We start from the raw sequence: 26765 nt of genomic DNA, 5'->3' as shown, positions 1-26765 counted from the left end.
CTGGTGTCCCGATCAAGGGGGGGAAGGGTTTCCTTCACAAGCCAACTGTATAGCTGGAGAAGTGACTGCCCCCCATTTCCAACCTCAATCTTAGAGTTTTTATCCCCTGACTTGTGGAATGGTGTGTATGACTATGTCTGAGTGGATTATGATATATGCCTAAACGGATTATGTATATCTGAGTGGAGTTTCCCCTTACCTTTCCTTTGCTGGTCTGTGATTGTTTGAATGCACAAGGTTGTCATTTGAAACTGAAGCTGAAACCATTTTTTTTTTTTACCTTGCTTCCTCAGGTAACTGAATAGTGGTTGGATTGAGACTCAGGACTACTATTATTAAGGGATTTCAAGGCTCAGCTCAGGTTTTGGTTCTTTGAACAGTGCAGCCACCGCCCTGTTTAGTTTAGGGTTTATCCGACAACCCAGGCCTAAGCTGTCTACACAGCTCCCTGTGAGTCATCTCCGCAGAGAGACAGGGCCCCAAGGCAACCCAAGGCTGAGTCACTTTTGTAACCCCCTGAGCTGTCTGTGTGCACTAGACATGGTGAACCTCGTTTGTGAACTATGAGCCGGACAATCCACACACTGAGTCCAGGAAAGAGCTGCATCATCAGGCTTGGATTCTGCCAAATTTTCCAGGCCTGACCCTTCTTTTACCATGCACAGGTTGATTGCTGGCTTGCCAAATACATTTGGTCTTCATGGATATTCCTTTATTGCTAAAGCACGTGCCATGGTTTAGTCAGACAGACAGTAAGGGACAGTTCTTTGTGGGCACAAGTGGTATATTTACCCTACAGGACAGAAAGGGCACTACCTACTACATAGAGCTTTTTCCCTTCCACTTTAGCACACCCCCAAACCTTCCCAAAGTCAAGATTCATTTTTCTGCAGTGGTCCTTTTCCCTCTATTGTAGAGCTCCCCATTCCCAATAGCTCTTGCACTATTCTTCCTGGCCCATTCCTGTTGCTGCTATTTACCAATCAACAAAGAAAAATCAAGGTCCCAGATACTGCTCACTTCTTATCCTTCCTCCTAGGACTTCAGTCTTTTTAGATCTGTTCAGTTGTAACAGTCCTGATAGCAGTTTTGCTAACTGTAATGATTGTTGGTTTGGGGTTTTTTTGCTAGAGGAATAGAAGTGTGAAGGAAGTAGCAGCGACACATGTGGTTTGCTTTCTTGCGTAACCATTTATCATTTGCACTTTATGACCTTTTTGATTAATGTTTTATTCTACTTGGCTTGTAAGAAGTTGCAGCAGTTTCCAGATTTTATGTCTCTATATGCCATTAAATGTCATGCTGGCTTTCCACTTCTGGGCCTGATAATGATGGATTATGGTAGCAAAGCCTCATAGTGAATTAATGCATTGGCCATATTGGCTTGTAATTCTTAACAGGCCTGTAAATGGAACAATCTTGTTTTTCAAGACTCTCTAAGTGACAGGATATTTTTAAACATTATACAGTCTATGGGATACTATGTACGTAAGTTTCATAAAGCCATTATATGGGACTGCCACATTTTTCAGAACTCCTGGTTATGAATAGTCAAACCCTTTTCTCTTCTCTCTGGGAACATACAATAAAAACTCATGTTCTAAAGGACTTGTTGTCAGTTATTTCAGAGTCAAGCCTGGAAAAGTCCTTAATACCAGAGGTCCCATTGCTTTCAATGGTCAAGAAGGATATTTGGTATTGCTCAGGATGGAGAGTGGCAAGCAAATCTCTTTCCTTAAAGTGCTGTCAGATTTCATCCAGATGTGATGGAAGTTCAGTCATCTGGAAACCACAGTCCTGACCACCTATAAACAGTAATGCTCTCCTAACACCTTTTGCAAAGAGATAGATTAATCTCAGTGTGTGACTGTGACCCTATTTTTTCATTCAGGTTTGTACACTGAACTGACTAGTTTGCTATATCTTACAGCATGACTTAGCACACCGAGTACTGCACTAAGTAGATGGGCTTAGGCATTATCAATGCATTGGTATTTTAATCCATTTCCCATGCAAGCCTCTTTGTCCAAGTGTCTTCTTGGAGACTAGGTAGAGTGCTAATTATCTTTAAACTCAGAGGTTTGATTTCCCCCTAGCTTTCTCACCAACACTCATTCTACACACGTCTAGAGTCATCGGTCACTAGGTTGGGCCAGACGAGGACAAGAGTAGCCCTACTAAGGTAGTTGTGCTACTACCACCCCGTGAGAGGTGGGCTGTATAGGATGGTGGCTGGTTTTGCAGGCAGAGGCAGGTGGTACTCCAGAGGCACTGCCATCATTTCTGTCATCCACCCAATAGCAGCAGGAACAGCAACAGTTATTAAACACTCGTGCTCCCCCGGCAGGAATGACTGAGGCCCAGCCCCTTGTCCTTGTAAAATTCAGAAGTCTGAAGCCAGCTTCATTCTCCCCATAGGCAAGCCCTGACTCACTATATATAATTGAAACCATTCTAAGGAATATAGTGTTGCAATGAGAAATAGCATGAAATATTTTACCAGTAACACTGAATACACTTTTCTGAAGTAGTCCCTCTGGTAATTTTGCAAGGGCGTTTGCTCTAATCGAGGTGATTCTTGGGCCTGGTTGCACCCAAGGAAGCACGCTTGGACATTTGGCTCATTAATTTCATTTCATGAAAAAAATGGCATATCACATATCATAGAAAGAGAATATCCCTTTCAAATCTGCTTTAGAGTCCATCACATAACTGAGAAAATACTTCATGGGAAAGTATTTCTTGAGGCCTAGCACTTTCCACCTAGGACCAGCAAAATCCCACTGAAGCTGATGTCACTCTGAATTGATAAAGGGCATGTTCAATCACGAAGCTACAGTCTCATCACTGAAGCCTTCCTATCACTGGCTAAATCTCTGGACCGGCTGCTTTAATTCTGCCTCATTGCAGTGGAATCTGCTTTCCAGGCTGCACTTTTTTCCTAACGGCTCTTCTTTGCTAAGTGTTAGATACAAAGGATCAAGAACAACAGAAACCATGAAGGAATACTGCCCAAAGCCTGTTCTGGCCAAGCATGACCTGAGAATTTGACAGGTTTTCTGGTAGATGTTAACTACTTCTTTTCATTGCAAACTCACGGAAACTGAAATAACAGTTTTCTACTTACAAACTGCTCTCATTGGACAGTAAAGAGCAGTGTCCGCATCTGTGTGTCAACAGCCTCCTGCTCCTGAAGCAAGGTGTCAGGCGGTGGCTCTCCATAGTGCCTCTCCAATGCCAGTGTCAACTGGCTAATTCAAAGCTGTGGAACCACACTCATGCAGCAGCACGGATGTGGGCTCATACTTCCCCAGCTACTGTGCCACAGGCACAACATATCAAGAGCTTATTTCTGAAGTTGAAAAATCTTAGTTATTTCTTTTAACTTAACAGCACCTTGGAGCAGGGGTTTCAGGATACCCTTGACAAAATATAAATAAAACCATGTGACGAAATATAGAAGAACAAATGCAATAGAAAGAAAAAGAGAATTGATCACAACCTTGAATTTGATACACAGAAACAATGCCAGACAATGCTTAATATATCATCATGAGTAGGACATAAGAAGATATTTCTTTGTGCATTTGTCATGTTTCCATATATACTTATCTCTATGTTATACATAAGGGATCTGTGATGCCCAAGTCATAGAAGAACCATGAGTGTAGTAGTTACAAAAGCATATTGCAGAGTCGCATTTGTTTCTATACTGTGCTCCAGGCTTTTGACTGGCTTTCTAGTTCAGTTGAATGCTATATCCACACCTAGCCAAAGCAAATAAATTAAGCTGTGCCCAAGCCGCCTGTACAGAACCATCTGGAAGTCTCTCGAAGGTGTTCCCTTGTGGGCTTTTTCTGCTCTGGCTTTGTGCCAGGATATAAAGTATTACTGGACAGATCACCTGCATTTCATGGCACTGCACCTGGGTACATACATTCTGCAGACCACACCTGACTCTGCACAAAGCCAATTTATGTCTTTTCATCTGCAGCAAATTAAGCCAAAGACTGGATAAACTGTCTGCTGATAATCATATCTTAACTGTATGACAAAATGCAATTACATCTTCACTATTGATAGCCACCAGGGACAGAGATGGAGCTATTTGGTGGTATTGGGTTTCAAAAATGTTGGTACTTGATAATAACAATCTTATTACTTACTTTCCTATGTTTGCTTTTGTTGATACAAAGTCAAAAAATATCTTTGAACCCCCAGTAGGCTGTCTTTTTCAAGGATATTGAATATAAAGAAGCACATACTAAATCTCAGATGTAATGTAGCTCTAGTCCAGGTCCTAGTCTTTTGAAGAATCAAATATTTTGGAAATGAGAAATGCCACTTTATACCAGAGCATGAAACTGCAGGTTTGACTCCTTGATAAAATGTGACTATCCAGGTGTGTCAACATTTCCCCTCTGCCTGAGGCAGGACCTATCAATTCTCTGTATCACAGCTGCCCGAGTCACTTGCCTAGACAATAATACGCGTCATATCTGATTTAGTTCACATTCACAGTTACATTTCTGCTTCACTGTTTTGGACAGGCAACAGGATACCTTTGAATAGAAATTATGACTTGTAGTAATATATTTTTGCAGTTATTTGGGCAGTTTTAATACACAGTGTCAACAAAATTGTTATGTACAGGACAGAAGAATAAATTCCTCATTTTCTCAAAGTTTCAACCATATGCAATAAATCTTTCATGGGAGTCACTAAAGTATCTGTCTCCACGGTGTCTCAGTATAATTTAGAATTATAGCATGGAAATTAACTAAGCAAAGATCATCTCACTAACTGCTGATTAATGCCTTCTCATTGACAGTACCAGCACCATCAGGCACAACAGACATTTAATATTATCACCTGAGCAGTCTTAACCAAGTTTAGCAGAAGCATTGCAAAATCTCCATCCTGCCATCTAGAGTTTCTCAACAAAAAAGAACACCTGAGCATGCAATAATTCAATAAGATTAATTTATACCTCATTATGAGTCAAATCTCGGTGTATTTTAGCAGTTTTCTTAAAAGGAGGCACTGGTATTAATGTCCACAGAGTGAAAGACTTACTCCCACTGTCCCTTATGGAAAGAATCATATCCACAGGGTATTAAGATCTCTGACTACTACAGAAACCTTTAGAACAACTCTGTTTACCAAATGGTAAAGAAAATGGCAAAGATAGAGCGCTTTCTATTTCTTTTGTGGGTGAACACAAATCTGTGAGCCCAGGAACGAGGACACTGAAGTAAGCTTGGTCTCAAGCTTTCCCAAAATGCTTACTTTAGAAATTTATTTAGTGGCTTCTATTTTGTTTTTAATGCTAAGTGTACAAAACAGTCAGAGAAGCAGGGACTGGAACTAAGGTGTCTCTCTGGCCACATGATTCTCGTGCTGTTGGCAGCATTTCAGTCTAGCTTCAGCAAGACTGTGAATCTCTAAGATGCTCATTTGAACTTAGATGGTATCTGCATATTTAAACTTCTTAAGGCTGAACAAAGAATAGAAGACAAGCCTTCCTCCTCTGGGGTGTGTACCGTAACTACTAGGTCAACATATCAGTGTCAGGCATAACAAAACATTTTAAAACGGTAAGTCATTCTTCTACATCCAAAACCATGATTTAGACCTCAAAGTGCAGGAAATGCATTGGACCTACCAATGACAGTCTCATACAGACACCTAATTCATAACCCAGGGGACAGACAGACAACCTCTCTCCTGTCTGTTGGTCAGTTTAGATATCTGCCCACCAACTGGGCTGTCTACTGAGACTTCAGACAATTAACTTTCCTAGTTGCAGCAGTGACATAGGCACCTAGCTGGCACTGGACAATTCTGCTCTGAAAGCAGAACAGGTACAATTCAGGGAGGTGTTTGTTATAATAACAAATATTAGCAGAAAAAAGATGAAAGTATATTTGGCAAATCTTAATGCTAAGCTTCCTTCAACCAGGAGAACATACCTCTCAAATTTACCAAGACTGTCAAGATATATGTGGCCTTTTTTATCCTCCCCATTCTTCTGCTCATCTACCAAACTTGGATGCAGATGTGCTTTCATTATGTTGGACTCTTTTCCATTGGCTTTCCAGTCTTTGTCTTCTTTTCTACTTTGAGTTCAGCCAAAATCCACCATAAACTACAGCGTTATCAGCTGGGGAAAAGTCATGTGGTATAAATGTGTTGATGGCTCTGGTGACTCTATCACATTACAAATCAATTTGCTTCACTCCTGGAGTTGAACCATTAGAGCACCAAGCCTAAAACCCCTACCGTCAAATGCCTCCCTGAAAGGCACATAAATTTCTTATGCACTGCTAAAACGTTATTAGTCACAAAGTGATTTTAAAAAATGGTAAATATGTTTTACAACATGCATGGCACTTCAGTAAGATGCCAATCCTTTGTCACAGACTCAGTCTGCAGATTTTCGTGCCATTTTGCATTTAAAACTGCAAACCTGATCACAAGCCAGCAGTGGTGGGGTTGTGACAGAGTATTTCACTGCAGTCAGTTCCTTCTTTCCTATTTTCCTTCAGTCTCTGTGAGGTACTTACCTATCATCTCCCACTGTCATCTGTACGCTGCCTACAAAGGCGAGGAACTGTCTGGTGAGAGATCATCTTTGTATTTTGTATTTTTCTGTGTTTCTGTACAATACCTAATCCATTTGCTCTTGATCTCAGAATCAGATCCTTCTCATTTTCCCAACTTTTAGCCAAGCTCCAATGTCAGAAACAAATGCATATAGTGCTTTTTCAGTTTCTTTGAGCTGAAGCATGGTCTGAACAAGAATTCTTGTATTGTGCCTTAGAGAGTTTTGTGCCTGACATTTCCAGCTGGCTTCCTATCCAAATTCCAGAGACACCTAGGGCTGCTGGGGCTGCAGGATCAGGAAAGGCCAACATACATTTAGCCTGGTGTGGCTACAGTGCTAAGTATGGCAGCTAAACAAGCTATTTAAGATAGCTGCCAAAGGTCTACACTAATACCTGACTCCTTATCAAAGCAATTATCTTTGCTAAAACTGTGTCTGTCTTTTCCTGCCACCTTGCTGTAAAGGAACATAAACTTTTGAAATACCAACAATGAAAGTTTCTAAGTCTTTCCTTGTACCCCCATGATAAATGGGGGACGGGGGGATTTTTAACAACAGTCTTCCAGTGGATTGATGTTCCTCAATCCCTTACATGCTTTGGAAATTCTCTTTCCACCATGGACAATATGACAAACTGACTGAAGTTTACTTCTCCCTGTTCCTATTCCTCTGCCAAATTTAAGCTGTGTGATATGCACCAAGTCCATCTGAGAAATGCTTAGAAGTATTATCATATGGTGGCATGATCCCTTGGAAAAAAACAGAAATTTATGTTATAGCATATTCCTTTATAATTTTCAGCATATTCTTCAGAGAAAATACACATCAATACGTTTATTCATTTCACTTCTTTTCTTCCGACACCATTTAGCAGAGTTAAAAGCACCATTATTTTTTGCAGCATCTCCAGTAGAAAACATACAAACTTACCACCAGTGTTTCCCCACAGCACAGGTGGTGAAACTTGACCCTGTCAAAATTTTGTTCGCTCTCCAGCTGATGTCTATAAAAGTTCTCTACAGACAGAGCTAACAGAATAGACTCAAGTTTCCCACATAAATCTGCCCTTTGTGCTTTGGCATACACTTCACGTTTGGGTCTAGGTCTGCCAGATGAAAGGGTTGTACATATTCTGGCCCTTTATGTGAGCCTGGTATGGCCAGACTGAAAATCACATGGGAAATTAGCATCTATATGCTTATGAAGAAATTGTGAAGCTCTGGGCCAAGTTGGGGGTTTTTTTCCTCCTGTTCTGTCAGTTTGTCTGGTGTTACCAAATGAAGCAAGCCTCTTCTGCAAAAAGAAGCTCATACAACTTTCCAAATGAGGAAAAAAATCTCGGTCAAAACGCAGGGTGAATTTGTAACATCTGCAACAATCCAAACAGGCCAAGCATAAACTGAAAAGCAAGCCGTGGAATGATTTATACTACCACATTGTTGCTGCAGAGGACAAAGAAAGCATGTCCCAGCAGTTGGCCCTGTGAGGAAAGGAGGTCACAGATCTCTGCTCATACTCTGGTGGCCTCCAGGAAGGGACTTTCCTAACGGTCCGTGTCAAACAGGAGATCCCAGGCAGGTCACGGAGCCTGTGATGAAAGCTTAGCAGCACGCCGGCCTTTCAGGAATCACAGTAAAGGCACAGGCTTTTACAAAAGCTCTGCCACAGCTGGGCAGTGAGTTAGCTGGACTCCAAAGCTGTTATCCTGCCGATCGCAGCCGTTCTCAAAGCAGCGGTGGGTAGCGTGTGGGAGGTCACTCATGCCCCCCCAGGTGGCCCTCAGAGCTGTTTCTGGCACAGCGATGAAGGACCAGCTAATCTTTAAGCTGTGGTACTTCCCACTGGTGGAAGGTCAGGTGAGGACTATTTTGGGGGCTTCAGAAAACCCTCTGCTAACTACACTTGTCAGGTGTTTCCAGGGTGTAAATTCCCCTAGAGCTCCACTTTTTAAAAATGCCACAACTTTACAAGAAGTAATAAAGTTATAGGAGAACAGAACTAAGCTGCAATGGTATGCCCAGAGGTATAGCACAGCATGGGCTGCAGGCAACGAACACAGGCTAAATACTAGAAAGATAAATATACCATTATACCAATACGGTCAATAGTATATATGAATATAAACAAACAGCTGCAGCCATTTGTCCTAAACAACCTGATATTCCACTGACTTATTAGGTGTCCAAGTGCAAAAGCTACAGTGGCTACAAGGGCAAAAAGGGAGCGATATTAAAAAATAGCCTGGAAGAAGACTAACGGGATGTGGATTTTCTCCTTTCCTTTATGAACATAGGTGTGTTAGAACAGGAAAAGTGAGAATGGAGCCTTCATATAGGGTGCTCCACTTACTATACGTGAGGTGGGACCGGTGTTTTTGTGTAGTAGTATTACAAGGCAAAAATTTAATTTGGTGGGAAATGACAGGAAATTACTAAAAGTCTTCATTCTTTATGGGTAATTATGTTTTAGTTCTAACTTCGTGATTTGGAGGAGATTTCACTTTTGGGGGGGGAATCTCTGCAGTCAGTGTTCCCACTCTGATTAAAAAAATTACACAGAAAAGTAAATAAATAAGTGGAGTCTTGTTTAACTACATGCTGAAGTATCACAGGGAGAATGTTCCTTGTGATTAATGGGTTTTGGCCTGCTGAATACTTCCATTCAACAACTTATCAGCACAACTTGCTGTCACTTTTCTCTGCATTGGTTTCAGATGCATATGCAAACTAATTGCCATGTAGAACAACAGCTTAGAGTGCAGAAACTGAGACTGTCTAGGCTAATTCAGAAAGTTCCATCTAGTTTTTACATCTATTTTTTAAAAGAAAAATCTCACTGTTGTGAAAACCCTTCAGGTCCCAGGGAAAACGTGTTTAGAAAACTATAAAGAACATTTTAAGCCACTTTTTCTGCAAGGAAAAAAAAAGCTGGAAGTTTAAAAACTATCCTGTACCCACTGTAAGGAAAACAGGAAATTAAATATTGGCCACAAGATATTTTTCCAGGGTTTATTGATGTAAGGGTTTTAACAATGTGTTTAACTGCTTAACGCATTCAGCAATTGTTACCATGAAGCTTCTGCTTTTCTGTACAGTATTTGCTGCCCCCACTTTAGAAGTCTCCACATCACAAGGGGTGTAAAAGTTCTTTTAAAATTTAAATTATGCTTATTAAAACTTCAGAATTGCCAGGAGAGCCACTGTGATGAAAACTCTCTTATATATTTTTCCAAGAAGATTTACAACCTACATCAGACACAGCGCTCAGCCATAAAATCAAGTGAAATGTGCAGACCTGACACACTTCCTCTGTGCAACAGAAATTAAAATATATATCCCATGAATGTTGTCATAGTAACATGTGGGAAACATTAAAAGAAGTCAACATGATGAACAGGTATAATATATATTTCTCTAAAATCTTACCCCACACATGGCTCATAAATCATCCAGCTTGAGTCTGTAGTAGAGAGATGTTCAACTTTCCATCCTGTGGCCATACTGTTCCAACTAACAAAATAAAAATAAGTGCTGGAAAAAATGACTCAACGTCAACTGGGTCTTACAGTCTGCTCAGTAATAGAGATATACAAACTTAAAAACAAAAACTAAAAAAGGCTGATATCACTTTTACAGTTTCTAAATGGATGCTCTGTATATTGACATAAATAGAACTTACTTGTATCTTTAAAATTAAACACAAGCACAAGGTTTGCAGGGCTGAAACTTAAACAAGTACTTTAAGCACATCTGGGGCAATACGTTTCCATGCAGGCTTTTGGAGCCTTCCATATTCCCTACATCCCATGCTGCACACTAATGGAAATCACTGTGAGTGCTTCTTCCCCCTGCATTACGGACTACTGCTACCTACCATTTGGGATGACAACTTCCAGCAAGGCCTGTCAGAAAAGGTTGGTGATCCTAAGCATTTCTGGGTTTGGCTGTCCTTTCTGAAATGCCATAAAGCTGGCTATTCACATGTATATCTGCAAGGTTGCTCCTGCAAGAGGGGAACTGAAAACCTGCAGCACTTGAAACATTAGTGAGCAAATCTTTCCTAAATGGTTTAGCTAAAGGATTTGTTTCTTTAGAAAGCCTTGGTCTAATTAGCTGTTTAAAATTTTCCTTTTTTCATAAAAGCCCTGTGGTTCACCCACCTGGAAAATGGAAATAAAAAAATTAGTCAAAACACCTGTACCCTAGCCTTATAGGGAGTTTCATATGGTCCTGTAACTTCAACAACCATCAATACATTGACAGGATCCAGTTGGGGTCTATAATGCCCCCTTCTGGAAATTAAAGCCCACTACCTATCTTCATGCCTAAAATAATTTAGTTCAATTTTAATGTATTTTATAATCTATATTGAAAGTAAAATAACTCCGTACAGTCAATTTACATAAAAAATACTTCCTAGACTATCAAGTGAATGAAAGATTTTAAAATATCCAGCCATTATTTCCCAGGCTGTAACAGTTCCTAAGAAGCGATCAAGCATTTGACACATATACACAATTATTTGCACAGCTTTGTGGAGGATACTTTGCATATTATTTGATGTGTAATGATAGTTACGACATTTTTTTCAGTTTTTAAAAAGCTGTGGGGCTAAAAAAAAGAAAGGCAAAGGAAATAACACCACCAGAGATGCAAGAAAGTAATATAAAAGGTCTTCCTTAAACCGACTGAAGTCTGGCTGTTCAAAGCTGAGCATGAGAATCCAAATTTAACTCACCCCGTTTGAGTTAATGTCATTTTTACAGCAACAGAAGGGATGGGGTACGCGAGAAAGGTGTCTGGGCTACCTCCATTGGAGCTAGTGGCACAGCAATGGAGTATCCGCAACATGAAAATCTTGTGGAGCTGCTGACCAGGCGCCGGACCCAGGACAAGGGAAGGTGGGCACAGCCCAGGCAGGTGTGGGGTCAGGAGAGGTCGGTACTGGAGTCATACCAGTTATAGCCCAGTGGCAGGCATCTGGGGGATTTACACCAACCTGGGGAGTGAGCTCACAGGTGATTTTGCAAGGAAAGGAGACACATCTGAATTTTCTTTCAAATGGGAGAGGAGAGGACGATCCTACGTTTGTCCAAGAGCAGCACGGTTACGCTGCTGCTTGCTTGTGGCGCCAGTAGCATTCAGCTCGTATCGTATCCTGAATGCACAGACACCCCAGAAATCATCCCAGGACTACCGGAGAGTTCACCTACTCTGTCTGGGAATTTTAACACTGACCTCGGCAGGGCCAGGAGGTCCGTTGTGCAGAAATCAACACCGGTCAGATCAAGACCTATTTCATCTGGTGTCCTTTCTACCGTAGTAGCCATCAGCAGATGTTAAGAAGTGTTTAAGGGTATAAAAGCTTAGGAGTATAAGAAGAAGGGTTTTTGTAAAGATACTCCCTGCATTGCAGTGATCAATTTTCTGAGCAAAACCTTAATCTTCTTTAAGAAGTTTTTAGCTTAAGATTGTAATATTTTAATGTGACCGAGCATCTTTAGATGACCTGAAAGGCCATTTTCCCATACAATACAAAGATTGCATGCAGCAGTCAAAGAATATTATAGAAAAAGTCCCGAGTAAAGTATCATCTCAGGCTTTTAAACATGAGCTTAATATCATTTTGGTCTCTCCAAAAAAGGCATATGCTAAAATAATCTGTAAAATAAGTTTGCCATAAAGTTACTATGCTTCTCAACAGAGAGACCTGTATTTCTATTCACAGTATTCTTTTGGAGTTTAAAATATAAATTGCTTCTGCTGGATCAATATTTAAAGAAAAAAAAAACACCAAACCTCAACAATTTTCAACGTAACTACAAGCCTTCCTTATGCTTTTCTGTAGCGTCTTTTACCATAAGAGTTTAATTTCATGGATGGTCTTTCAAAAAGGATTATTTTTGCTTTGGAAGCACACTGTTCTGCTGGTTTGTTTACTGTTTTCTTTATGCAAATGCCTCTGAAGAATAGGGCACTTCACAATGTTTTATATGAAAGTGCAAGTCTTTCATGTGGTCCTTTTCCTATATTCTCCAAAAGAATCATCTTTTCCTGCCAATCCATATTGAAATGAAATTATTTCCTGTGAATTTAATTATGTTGAAAGCATTTGAGCGCAGCACTTTTCTACCTATTAAAATGAAAATCCTAGAAGACCACATCACATATACGTGATCCAAACCATTGAGCCATATTGATTTATATAATCTAAACTGCTTTACTCTATTTTGAATGCTTGTGTGCATTTTCAACAGGTTTACATTACTCCTTTGCTTTTCCTTCAGAAAGCAACAGAGTTCTGAAACCCTAATTTTGATTCAGCTGGGTATATTAGAAAAAATAGTAAAATGTAAGGCATCTAATCACTGGGATCTTACCCCTTGTTGCAAAGCAACCACAGAGTTTGGAGAATGTCCAGTCTTAAAATTAATGAGTGAGTGTGATCCACAGAGAAATAACTTTAACCACAATTTGGCTAGACCTTAAAGTATGCATTTTTATTGTTTTTGGCATCTGGAGCCATATTTCTAATGGATTCACTTCCCTTGAGATAGGTAGTGAAAGGAAGGTGCATAGTCCTAAACTTGAACCTTTTGTGGTTCCTTTGCTTTCTTTTCTGAGATTTAAATAGCATTAATTACATTGTAACTAGAAAAGTCAATTGTCTTACAGTCTGACAGCATTTGGTTTTGTTCCCAAGATGTGAGTCCTTGTGCTAAGAAGAAATTACATTCAGCTGGGACCTGTTCCAACACTGACAACAGCCTTGGGATCAATGCTGTAATGGCTTTTGGCTCTCACTTCCCTTGAACGTGGCTTGTGTAAGCTCAGAGAACCTGTTGAACACAACACAACCAGTACCTTAAGCAGCCATTGAAATGAATCAGATGCAAATGAAGAAATCAGAGTAGTATATAATAACTAACCTGGTGAGGTCTTATCCTTCTCTACCTGATGGACAGCAATGCTGAGAAGGTGATACCTGCAGGCAACCACCATGCTTTGCTCTCCCTGTCGTTTTGTATTGCAACATGACTATGAAAACATGGGGGAGACCTCGGTGACCAACATGTTTTCCATGAGAAATGGACTGCAACCACCAAACTAACACGTAGGGAGCTAAGTGGACCTCTTTGCATTATTGCCCACCAACCCTGGCACTGGATGGATGAAGTTTTTTCGTTTTGTACAGCTAACAGAGCCATGCAAAGTACGAGGCTGGGTGTTGATGGGACCCGTTCCCCAAGCATCTACCGCTAAGGGGCTGCAGCAGATGGCAGAAGATGGGACCTGGGAGACCTGCAGCACTGAAGTCTATATGTGAAGTAGCAACCCAAGGCTCTCCAGTACTCAGTGGTGAGAAATGGGCACTTTTGGGGCATCATTCATTGATTCAGATATCAATTCAGGATGAGATGAATGACACTCAAAAAAATTACTATTTACTACTACTGCTTACTACAAATTGCTATTTAATACTGTCCGTAAAGAAAATCAGGCAGTGATCTCAGGCCTGTTCTTACATTCATTTACTCACGTACATCTCTGTTGGGTTTGAGGAATCTCAACCAGACTTCCCAGCAGGTGTTGTGGGCTAATTTTAGAAAACACATCTGGAAGGCAGGCTTTTCTGGGTCTACTTTTCACCAGCAGGGAAATCATGGAAGTGGCAGGCAGGGGTTTAGAGTGACTAGAGAGGGTTAGGAGGTCTTCCTGTAACAAAAAAGAAATACAGAATAAAAGCCTTCAAGAAAGCTACACAGAATAAATTCAGGGAGCTGGCAGTTCACATCCTGTAGAAATATATGGAAAGGAAAGAGATTTGGCAAATTGGTAATTCCATATAAAAATAAAGAAAACTAAAAGCATTGGAATAAAGTATCCTGAGGCAATGAAAAAAAAAGCAGAAAAAGCAGAGGAAACAAAAGAGGCACGCAGCTGAATCAGAGGTCTTCAATAACCTGAAATATAAAGAGGAACCAGACAGCAAAACATAGCTCAAACAGCTAAGGACAAGAATTAAAGCAAAATGGAAGCACACAAAGACATAAAAATCAACACAGATGCAAGTAATGTAAGAAGTAACAAGAAAACATTTAATATACCGATTAGATAGTCAGAGGAAGGTCGTGGAAATGGTCTTGCCGCTCTCAGTAAAAAGGGAAGGCCAGGAACAGAAGATGTCAAGAAACACTTAATATCTGTATGGCTTGACTAGAACAGCTGGTTTTCACCAGACAGCAAACCCATAGTCAACCACTGCAACTGATCTGGTGACACACTAAGGAAAGAGCAAATCAGGGATTGCTCAGATAATCAAGGATTACTTAGATAAATTAGGTCCACATAAGTCATGAGTGATTAGGGAGGAGCACACATCTGCTTCGTCTGTGCTCTGAGCTGGTCCATCACACGGCACCTGCAGTCTCAGCAGTTCTGCGGGTTGATTAGCTTGGTGTGAGCCCAAAACCACAGAGACCTAAACTTGAAAACACATCAGCCCTCCTGCTTCTTCTTATCAAATGCCCGAGAGGGAAAGTGTAAATACATCTGTTCTGGTTAGTTCTACCTTTGTTCAAAAATTCAAACACAAGCAGTGCTTAGAAACCGCAGACAAAGACAGCATAAATAGATGATAATTTCCTTATTTCGTTCAACACTGCAAAACTGTCGCTAAGCTTCACTACCTGTTTAGTTAGAAAGCCCTGCTGTGCTGAAAGCCCTCCGCTCAGCCACCCACAAACTGTCCTGGCCCAATATAAGCTGTCGGCAAGCACGAGTATGGCACAGGTCATGGCCAGAGTGCTGGAAAACTTAAGAATGGGGATATTTACCTAATATGGATATTTACTGTATTGGAAATGAAGAGTTTGGAGTTTTCAGGTAGCTTCAGCTCATGCTGAATATAGCAAAAAGCTTTTTTTTTTTATAACTATTGCTTCACTTACTAGGTGCATTTCATATAATAGGTTCTTATTTTAACAATATTTGGGGTAGCTGTTCATGTGACTCAGAAATAGCCGAGAGTGCTTTTTTCCAAGCAGAGCAAATGAAAGCAACAAACTTTTCCCTCTGCCAAATAAAATTGCCCAGTCTATCAAATCCTTCTTTCTGGACCAGTATGAGGGGAAAATTCTAAGCTGGAGAAATAATTTAGGAAAAATTCAAGGCCTTTTTTGTTTTCTAAAGATGTAATAATTCATTTATTCTAGAAATATATCCTCTGACTTCTCCATCTAGTACAGAAGAAGTATGCAATTATCAAATAAGATTAATTCATCTAAAATTTGTAAAGGCAAGTCCTAAACGAAGAAAGTGCCAGGCTTCAGATTGCCCTTGTCATATTAAATTGGCCTCCTTCTGCTGATGTATCATGGTACGATATTTAATTACGTGATTGCCTACTATCCTAGCAGCAGGATTGATGCCTCATGCAATTTCCCATGTGGATTGTATTAATAGTTCAATATATTGTAGACATAGCTAGAAAGATCCAGTCAACAAGGCAAAACAAATCTATAATCCACACAGAATCCTCACTAGAATCTGCAATAATGCACAGTGAAAGCACAAGACTGATGTCCTTGTCCTTAAATTTTCAATGAATATATAATTTGGAATTTCAGAATTATGATTTCTATGAAATCTTGAGGCATGTACTTTGTGGAAAACATGAAATAAACATTTCACCTTGAAGTGGGACCATGAAGGAACACATAGCCATGAAACATTTTCCAGGTACAAAAGTTCCATTAAGGTTAAAAGAATAACAAACTACTCCCAGAGTCTTTCTGGAAAGAAAAGAAAAAAAATCACATTCAGAATTTTTCCAGAAGTTATCTAAAATAAAGCAATTCAGTATAGAATGTTAAAACAAAACAGAGTGAGTATCATTCTTCAATATCTGAGGTGTTAGGGCATACTGGCATTTTATACAAAGGGGAAGGAGACAAATCTGACCATATTTGATTTTTTTTTCCCCCTCTCTTGATAAAGGTTCATGCTAGTACTTACAATACTAAAGGTTCATACCAGTACTTGTGAAGTCCCCCAGATTACTCAAAAATAATGAACTCATCTTCATTTTTACAATTTGGAAGGGAAATCAGAGTAAAAATTCAAAACTTCAAACCATGAAGCTCAGGAATTCAGAACAGTCTTCCCTGGTCTTCAACGAAGGCTGCATTTTCTTCATGTGATGTTTTCCTGAGAGTAGAGTGGCAATTAGCATATATGTTGAAATGAAAACATCCTCTACCCATCTTATTGCATCCCTTTGGCAGGAAAGAAATTTTAATGAAGTCATTGTGTATCATCTCTCTGTGCCCAGCCAACCGTGCTGGGATCACTCTTGTCTTTTCTGCCATTCACATAATTTCTTTTTTTTCATCAGTATGCTGCCAAACTTCAACCCTTGCCAGGGTAAGGAGAAATGAAGGTTGTTCTGTACCTGTGAGAGAAATGAGAAAGGGTGTGGCATCTGGGAGTATTGCACAGAATAGGATGGGGACCCAAGGGAAAATCCATGTTACTTAAACTAATTAAATGCAGTAGTTTTCTGAATTGAGCTATGCTATTTCTGCAAGAACCATGCTGCGGACAAAACCCTTTATTTTTCCATCCCCATCACACAGGACTGCTGGGGAGGCATGCCACAACAGGCTGTATGAAAACCTGATCTGTTTGCAAAAGACAGAGATTCACATTACACTACCAGCTATCAAGGATAATTTACAAAGATCTTCAAATCTTTGAAAAGCTAGAGCTTAGATCTTGAGGACAGAAACTGTGACCAGCCTCACCATGGAGCTGGGATGTAGTGGTGCTTTAGAGCTGCTTTCCTTTCTTCTTCACCCAGCTTCAGCACAGCTTGTTTAACCACGACCTTTAAATCTAGAAATGGCTTCTGTGGTGTTGTAAAGGTTTTCTACTGGTGTCCCAGGGACCATCATTGTTTGCTCTGGGGCAGGCTGATGGGCTAACGAATGGGCCAAGGAAATCTTCTGGCAGCATTTGTTGGTAATTGCAACTCCATCTTACTCCCAGAGGACATTCTGAAAAATGAGAAATTAAAATGTTTTAAAGACACACAAAGACCTGTCTTTTGTAAAGGGTATTTTAAAAGTGTTCCAGGCCCCTGTTTTCTCTGGTCTCAGTAATCTGTGAACAAAAGAAATCCAAAATATCTTTAAATATCTGTAATATCTAGAAAGTTAATAAACTATTTACTCCATCATACACATTCCAGAAAAGCTGTCTTCAAGACATTTACATTAACTATCAATTTTTATACCGTTTATTGTTTAGAAATGCTTACTCTTTGTGGATGTTCTCCTTAAACAGGGAACATTTTGTTACCTGTCCTAATTAAAGAAAATCCACTTCACCCATGTTCATTTAATACAGTTTAAAAAAAAAAAAAAAAAAAAAATTAATTTTTTTCAGAACACATTTTCTGAGTCCAGGCTTGTCTTGTATCACATGTCCTAGCAAGAGCAGGTCAGAAAAGTTTTGATGAAATTCATTGAAAAAGCTGGAATTTGAACTGAATTCCTTCAACTGTAACACCTTAAGTTTCTTGAGCTCTTGGTAGACCACAGGCATCGCTGCCACAGAAATTGCCTGGCTTCAGAGAGTAATGACAAGGACTCAATGCTTCTACAAGAAGCTGGAGAGACATAGGCACCTAGGTCTTCCCAGCCCTGCCCTCCAGAGCCAAGACCTGGGTTGATTTGCCCTTGGAGACCTCAGGACTCTCAGGGCCGTAGCTCCACAGCAGCAGGTTGGAGTCCCTTGCATGCATGGCTCCCTCGAGCAGTGCCTCTTGGATAAGAGACATGACGGTGCTCTGAAGTTGACTGCCTGAGAGAGGTGAAGTCCTGGCTCCAGCCAGAGGTCTCCAGGCTCCCGTGTTCTGATCGCAGAACCCGGATGCTGAAGCTGGAAGTAGCTGCACAAGCTCTCCTGGACCATTCCCTGAAAGAAAATCAATTTCTTGATCTTTAAAATTTCACAGCCTACCACACCAGCCTTCAAATCATAAGACGATGGCTCAGGAGCCTGGGAGTGTTGTACCCAGCCCAGGGAATGTGGTGGACCATCAACCTGGAGGACGCTGGATCTTCTGCATTCACCCAACGCTCCTTTCTTGGCAGTAGTTAAAGAAACAGCAATGCCATTTTCTTTCACACCACAGGGCATCTGTGAGCAATTTTTGTTTTCAAAGCTCCAGTTCATTAGATATTTTTGAGCAACAGTTATTATTGTCTGCCAACTTGAAATTCTGTATTTAGGCCAGCTCTGAATAAACCTGAATTGATGTAAAACCTGAGGACTAAGGACATGTAAGTGGCAAAACATATCCAGACTGGCAATGTTAGAGTCATCCTGAAGGCAATGGACTGTGTGTATGGTAAAAATCATGTCTATCCGTTTTCTTAAAGTAATGGATGGCTGTTAGCAATAAATTGGGGTCTCCAAAGTGCACTGAAATTATTTAGAGACCTTTCTTTCCACCCATCTTTCACTTTTAACATCTATTGGCAATAGCAAATGTCTAAATGGATGCAGAAACCAAATCACGTGCCAGAGTTCATATATAGCACAAGCAGCAGGCAATTTAGATTACCAGTTTGGTTATTACTAATAATGCAAAATTGCTGTGAATGAGGCAAATTAAAACACTCTCAGACTTCTCCATTTCATTCCATTTCCTACATTTATTTTGGAGGTGGTTTCTGCTGTGTTTATAGCTGAATCTTATGGATAATTATATACTCTCAGTGTTTAGCTTCATTATTTAGGCACAAATCCTTCTAGCACTTATGTATAATAAGAAAAACTTTATTCACTTTGCAAGTTCAATGGGGCAACCCATTGTACATGAAAGCAAGCATATGAATAAATCTTCAAAGGATCAGAGCCTTAATTTGTACAAGAAGAATTGTATGTTGGAGTAATCTGTTGTTGGTTTAGTGAATGTTAAGTTCTTCCCAAAATACCAGATGTGGGGAAGAATGCCCAAAGAACAAAGTAGACATGACATCACCGAATTGTCATTGTAGAAATAACAGCATGCATGTAGCATAATCCAACATGTGGCAGATATGGACAATTTGATTTAATCTTTTCGTGAAATCAAAGTAAAATTAATGTAAACTGTAGCTAAATAGCCAAGCCATCAGCCAGTGCATCAACTCCATTCTTAAGCAATGGCACAGATCAAAATTCCTTCTTTTAAAAGAGAGTTTCAATTTTCCACATAAAACCAGTTCATTTCATACCAGGATGCTGATCTTGCCCAGAGCAGGTCGCACAAATATTAGTTGAACTAGCAACCTGATTGCCCCTGGGGAGCACTGTTTCAGCCTCCCAACTAGGAATAAAGGAAAATGCTCCTGTTTAGAAGTCATGGGGCCACCATGAACCCCCTCTACTACCAATCTCAAGCTGCTCTTTGTATTTTGCCCCCACCATGTAATGACTGGACGCATCCACTTTTCCTGAAGAGCAAGCTGAGCCCCGCATAGGTACTGCTGAGTCCTGGTTGCCTAAGAGAGTTAGCCACTCTGCACCTATACCCATCTGAACAATTAGTATTGGAAAATGCTTCATCTATTGCTAAATCCTAACTGGAACTAAAATAGTTTTCTTTGACATTAGCCTCGTCTTAAGATTTCAGAGTAGCCTGAGCAGGTTTCATCCTATTTGTGCTGAACCAATGGCAAAGTTGCTACTGGATTTGTGAATGCAGGACCTGGCCCGAGTAATCTCTGTGCTGTAAATTACAAAGGAATGATGCAGTTATTACCCTGTATTTCTCTTCAAATGCATTTTTTTTTTTCCTATTTTAATTAATGAGTTGGCCAACCTCTCTGGTGTACTTTACTTACAAATGCCATAGAGAATGAACCGTTATTGCTATGCCTAAAAAATCCTGAGGAGCACAGTGCGGATCCCTCAGCAGGTACTGATTTCATCTCCACACTGAGCATCAGGAGGTAGACTGGCTCCAGTCCCGAGCTGTCTTGGAAAAGGTGCAGCCAATTTCTGTGTTTCTGGATCCAAGCTGACTCACATAGAAAAAAAGTGTGTGTTTCTGCAACCTTGGCATGGCCCATGATTATATTCAAAATCCATTACTTTGTCACTTGACTATACACCCAAAAAGGTGAATACTGACTGATTTTTCCCAGTACTATTCAGCTCAACTCTATTTTTTTTGAAATTTGTGTAATTTGACAATATTTGATAGTATTTTGGAAGTGAGAAGTAAAAAAGAATGTATTGTAATGATAAGGAAAACGTCTGTTGAAGCCTTACAGCCATCCAAGGTTGTTTGTAGCTCTTTTAAATTTTAAATAACATGCAGCAGTTAAAGTGAAGATTTAAATGATTAATATAATTAAGGCACCAGGGTTTTAACAGCAGTCAGAATAAATTCCTGTAAGCAATGTGAAAGGGGTTTAAAGCCTCTTTTTAAAACATAGCTATATTTATACCTGAAATTTTAACCTCATTATCATATCAATTTAGTTATCTTTTTCAGTTTGGCAAAATATTTATTTACTGCAATAAACAGGAAGAGGCTCATATGTATATGTATGTGATTACATCGAGGGCAAATAAAGACGACTGCAGTCAGAGTTACAGTTCCAGCCTGCAGCCTGGTGGGAGGATCTGCTGAGTGAATTTCCACTTTTGTTTTTTTCTTCATTTTCTTCCCATTGTGACAGTGGAAGCTTCTCATACCACTGGCTGGGGCGTTCCACCTGGGTGAAGAGACATATTATTCTGAGTGGACCATTTTGTCTTTAGAAGGTAAAAAAAAGGCCATATGGGGTGGGAAAGCAGATACAAGCTAGTATTTCTTCCCAGAGTGGTACTTAAGAAGTCCTGCTGTAAGTCTGTCCACAAGTTCATTACTGCAACAGCAAATAATTGTATCTATGAGTCTGCAAACATACGCTTCACCCATTTCTTAATTGTCCCGTAAGGTTGCCTGGGTGGATCACTACAGGTATCCCAGGGGCCACCGTCCCAAAACCTGCCACCAACCTGCACCCTCCTTGGGCTGCTGCCCCACTTCGAGGGCTGCCCGGCTGTCCGAGCTGTCAGTCCTGATGGCCACCTTTTCTGCAAAAAGCCCAGCTGAATCCCAGGCAAACTTCTGCTCAATGTGAAAGCCAAATTTTGTCCAGTTTTCGCATTTCTTTAACTTCATGTCATCCCAGATGACAATTTTTCTGGCCAACATCACCTCCCTCCTCCAAGCTCATACCCAACTGTAGGCGAGGGGTTGCAGTGGAGCACATGAGCGCATCTGCACGCATCTGAGAGCACCTGGCCCCCACAAAAAATCATTACAATAAATGGCTTTCAGAGTCCCTGTGCGGTCTGTCTTGGTCAAGGGCTGCCTAAAATAGCAGCCCCCCCATTCTGAACATCACCTCCATTTCTTTTTGGCTTGTTTTTTAATTTTTGAAAGCTTGCAGATATGATGCTTTCCTTTGGGCAGAAGGCCTGTGCACATGCAACTGCTGTGAACCCATTACACCTGGAAAAGATCTGCTACCTCTGTTTAATTGAGCAATCTGACAAAGTGACTCCTGCAGGGCTTCTCTGAAGATAATGGGAGATTTATTAGTTACTTGAGCGGTAGCAGGATCAGGCCCTTTCACTTCATCAGGCATGTCATCCATCTTCACATGAACAGGCTGACAGGACAGGGATTGAAATTTCACAGTCTGTGATATATTTAGAGATTGTTTAGATTGGATTAGGCTATGGAAAACACTGTGCTGACCAAGATAATCATCCTTCAGATATTGATCTAACCCCTGTCTGGTCTAATTTGTTCTTCCAAATCACATTGCCTGCAGCTACCTACCACTACCTTACAGTAATATTGCAATGACAGCTGCTGGGATCCCTGATTTTTCCTCAATGGAAATCAATGGTGAAACCCCAAATGACTTCAACAGTGCAGGATTGTGCCCTATGGGCCCTCTTTTTAGCACCACATTTCCACTAAAATGGATGCATGTTTTGAGCCACAATGCTGAAAATCAAGCCATAATAACCCAGCCCAGCCCAATAACACAGCGTTTAGCTATCAGGCATAGGCAGGGGAATACATCCACAGAAGTCATACCTACAGTCCTATAGAGTGCTACCTAGACTAGCTCTGAACAAATTAGTGGGAGTCCTCAGGGAATGTGCCAGATTTCCAAAACCACTGTACCAAGGCTGACATGTGTGGCTCCAAAAGGGCTAAAATGTCCCCAGGAGACCATTGTACCACCATGGCTGTACTGCTTCCAACACAGCATTAGCTAGTTCCAGGACAGCTAAGGTATCTCTGGATGGTGCTGCCTTGTCATACTTTGATTTAGACACATTTTTAGACCTTTGCTGAACTGCGTCTAAATATATACTTGTGGAACAACTCCATAACCTGGATCTTCATTACGACCACGGATTTGGAACGCAACTCTGAACGCTTGGGATGGCTGAAAAGGGCACACTATGGGAATGACTCCTTGCAGCCCAGAAAGCTGGGGACTTTGCCAGCAAGGCCTAAGGTGGAATAAGGCCAACAGGCCTCTAATGCTGTGCCACCTTCTGTCAGATATAAGGCAGGCCCAGTGAAGCACTATTGCAGAAAGAAATAGCAAAATGTTATGTTAGCTCTGTAAGTACAACCGGTTTATAGACTTGACATAGCATTTTAGTCAAAGCACATTATGGAAATCAAATGGATCCTTTGTCCTGGAGGGAGACAAGCGAATTAAGTGAACTGAATTTCTTCTAATGCTTTACACACTGCACAAAATAAATGTAAAGCTCTACCAAATCTATACAGATTTGGGATTTTGCAGTATTATAAAAGATTGCCCCCAGGGCAGAACAATAGGCTGCCTGATCTTCCTTCCTAAAATTTGCTGATAATTTGAATAAAACTAGTCTCCTGAGTCACCCTGTTTTTCCTAGAATCCTAGCTCTCAGGTTTAGCAGATCACATAAGAAACTACAGATTTGTTTTTTCGTTTAGTTTGTGGTAATCCCATGAACAAGACTATTCAAAGTGGCAGCCAGGTGTGCAACAGGTTTTGGTGTAATATTACTAGGTGTTTACTGAGGTCCTGTGCTAGTTCCAGAACTTGTGTTCTGTATTTCTTTGTTGCTGGAGGTGATGGAGGGTTTGTTCTATCTTTTGGCCTCCTGGTCCAGTTTGTGAGGTTCAGGGTTCATGTCAGCAGCACACACAGTACAGTTCAGTGCTTTGGGTTCAATAGGCTTCAACAGCTTATCAATAGCTTTTGTTCCAAAACCAGTAACACTTCCCTCAAAACCCTCAGCATACTCCTACCCAGCATTACTTACTCTGAACTATAAAACCCCATGTTCATTGTTTCTGCTTTCATGGATTCCATGACAAGGGTGACATCCTGCCAAAACACAGGTTTTGCTCCTAAAAGCCTTGTACATCCATATAAAAACAGCAAATAAGAAAAGGTAACTAACCTCCTCTTTGGAAGCATTCTTCCTCAATGGCTTGATTTTTGTCAACTCTTGCAAGAGACAACTATTTATGTCGTACATCCTCCCAAAACAGTGGCAAGGAGGAATTGTTGGGGGAATGCTCTAACTAGAAAAAGCAACAAACTGTCCGTATCAGGATCAAGTAGATTTTAGAACTCATTATAACCTTTTTAATAAACCAATAGAAGATTTAGCTACAACACTGGCCCACACTCATGTATGAATTTGACTATGACTTCATGAAAAATTAATGGCAATTAGTCATTTTGACATCAGAAAAAAAAAGAAAATGGAACTCCAGAAAATAGTCTTAGAAAGACAAAAGTTCATATTTTACCAATTATTCTGAAACTGAGTTTTAAGTATATGCTATATTTTCCAAATATACTTGCAATATCCCACTTCTGGTATTTCTGATTCTTAGAATTTTCAATAACATAAATATTTCCAAGAATTTCCTTGATTGGTTCATATATTAATAAGTTCAACATTTGAGATAACTGTAGTAGAAAGTTTTAACTGTACATATAAAAGAAAGAGTGTGATTGAGTTGTAATTTAGGAGATTGTTTGCTGCAGCTAAACAGATAGGATGCCTGAGGACATGAAGCTGTCACAGCAGAGGCAGATACGGACTGAGATCAGAACAGCAGGTGAAAATATGCAAACATCTATCAATATGGTAATAAAAAGGGTATCATAATGACAATGATCTTTCTCCTAACTTAAGCTTCAGTGGGGCTGGTTCTTGTTTTGCTTTGTTCTTGCACCATACAGCTATCAGAGTACTGAGTAGCAAACGGGCATCATCTCCCTCAAAGAAGAGTGTTTGATGTCAGAAATGGGTCTTGCTCTATAGCAAAAGGTCCAGAGTTCTTGATGTGACTAAGAGGGACAGAATTAGATACCCCAATACGCTTGGGATACTCAGTGTGACAAGTGTTGTGCTGGGGAGCTATGCAACGCTTGGGTCAAAGATTTCTGAATTGCCGTCATGCCTTGCCCTTCACCGTTCCGTCAGCCACCTCAGTGTGGTTCAGTACAAAAGGTCCAATGTCCAGCTCCTGCTATTGCCTGCCCAGAGTGAAACCAGACACGGCTCCTCTCACTAACATTTTAAGCATACTCAGGAGCTAGAATCTGACATCTCCTCTTCACGGATCTGACATAAAGCAGATGCCTGTCCTAACTCTGCCTGCCTGTTGGCCCCAGCTCCGGCATGCTTCACTGCTTGCAGCCAGCTCACAGCTCCTCTAAACACACGGATAACAGCCCGGGCCAAGATGAGGACTCCAGTTCCTTGAAGCAGGCACAAAGACACAAAAGGTGTTTGAAAGAGGTGGAGTGGCAAGAGCATGTCACAAGGAGGTGAGGCCACAGAGCCACACTCCTCCTTAGTGGAAGTGCGGTTGGGGTAGGGCGTGAGGAGCTGTGGTCACCAGCTGGAGAAGAGAAGGGGATGTGGCAGGTCCCCGGGTCACGGCATGACCGTGGCATAGACTCAACTCATCCACAAGTGAATGAAGGGCCACCACCACTGGGCCTGGCTGAACAGAGCAGAGAGGTAGGTTTTAGGAGTTAACATCCATGACTAGGGTAGAGACAAAAAAAAAAAAAAAAAAAAATCACCCTGGAAGATCAGGGACAGAGATGGAGAGGTCAGAAGCCATATGCAGGGCTGAGGTTTATAAATACAACCCTTTCTCGTTTCTAGGCTTCTAGATAGGAATCAGATCTGAGCACCTATGGAAGGTGCCCGGGCTGTCACACAACGCATATCACGGTACAACTCTTCGACAGATGACGGCACACGTTCACTGCGGGTTTTCACCCAAGTACATACATTTCACAAGAAGCAGGACTGCTTCTTTCTTCCCACAAGAGGGCCCTGCAGCTTCACTCTCCAGCCTAAGGAGTTCGTGGTATTTAAGGTAGGGCTTGTGAATAACCGCAGTCCCGCGTTGCCTGGAAGAGGCCACGGTGGGGTGTATATTGTCACATACTCAGCAAGGAAATAGTCCTGCCTGCTATGAGTGTGTAAGTCATACTTGTGACTCCTTCCAAGCCAGAGGAGCAGGATTTGAGCCATATCAGGAAAATAAGCCTCTATTAAAGAGAAAGAAATAGTTCTCAGGGCCCCCCCCGGTTAGAGTCGAGAGGTGTGATTACGTGGACCCACTTTCTACATGCTGCGTTGTGGGAGGAACCTGTCTCAGCTTGTTATGTAGAGTTGCAAACAAAAGTAACCACAAGTAGTATAAAGAGGATTGATTTCAAGAAGGCATTTTGCAGTAATGCTATCCGCTGGTGGGATAACAAGCAGAAATGTTAGAGAAGTGAGACAGATGATAACAGCCAGGCTTACAAGCATGTTTCCTTGGCTGGTAGTGCTGACGTGGTCACTAAATAAAAAATGACTGGAGGAAGCACGGTGTAACCCTGACTGGTCCCTCACCATCTCCTGGGGCTCCCTGGGGGAGTCCTTCACTGGGGAGACTGCAAGGACTCCTGCCCAAGTTTGCAGAGAAGAGCACCCAAAGGATATCAGTCCCCTAGGAAAACTCAATCCCAGCATCTTGCAATATGCAAGTCAAAATTTGACTCCTGCTGCAG

The 26765-nt window shown here is 41.0% G+C and overlaps 1 long non-coding RNA gene across 3 annotated transcripts in view; it reads right to left on the bottom strand.

Annotated features, from left to right (window-relative positions):
• Positions 1–26765, bottom strand: part of LOC126049149 (uncharacterized) — a 54715-nt gene that overhangs the window by 8110 nt on the left and 19840 nt on the right. Inside the window, exons 4-9 of one of the 3 annotated variants that reach the window (XR_007509118.1) lie at positions 17412–17663; positions 16742–17059; positions 16300–16400; positions 14151–14322; positions 13536–13644; positions 10033–13445 (exon numbers count right to left, since the gene is read on the bottom strand). This is a non-coding gene — a long non-coding RNA (uncharacterized LOC126049149). The remainder of the gene's footprint in view (positions 1–10032; positions 13446–13535; positions 13645–14150; positions 14323–16299; positions 16401–16741; positions 17060–17411; positions 17664–26765) is intronic. The other 2 variants (XR_007509117.1, XR_007509116.1) reach the window with 2 other exon arrangements.

This window comes from Accipiter gentilis, chromosome 2, assembly GCF_929443795.1.
Source record: "Accipiter gentilis chromosome 2, bAccGen1.1, whole genome shotgun sequence".
In the NCBI taxonomy this organism is placed as follows: Eukaryota; Metazoa; Chordata; class Aves; order Accipitriformes; family Accipitridae; genus Astur; species Astur gentilis.
The sequence above is the reverse complement of the archived record's forward strand: the minus strand, read 5'-3'. Positions and strand labels throughout refer to the sequence as shown.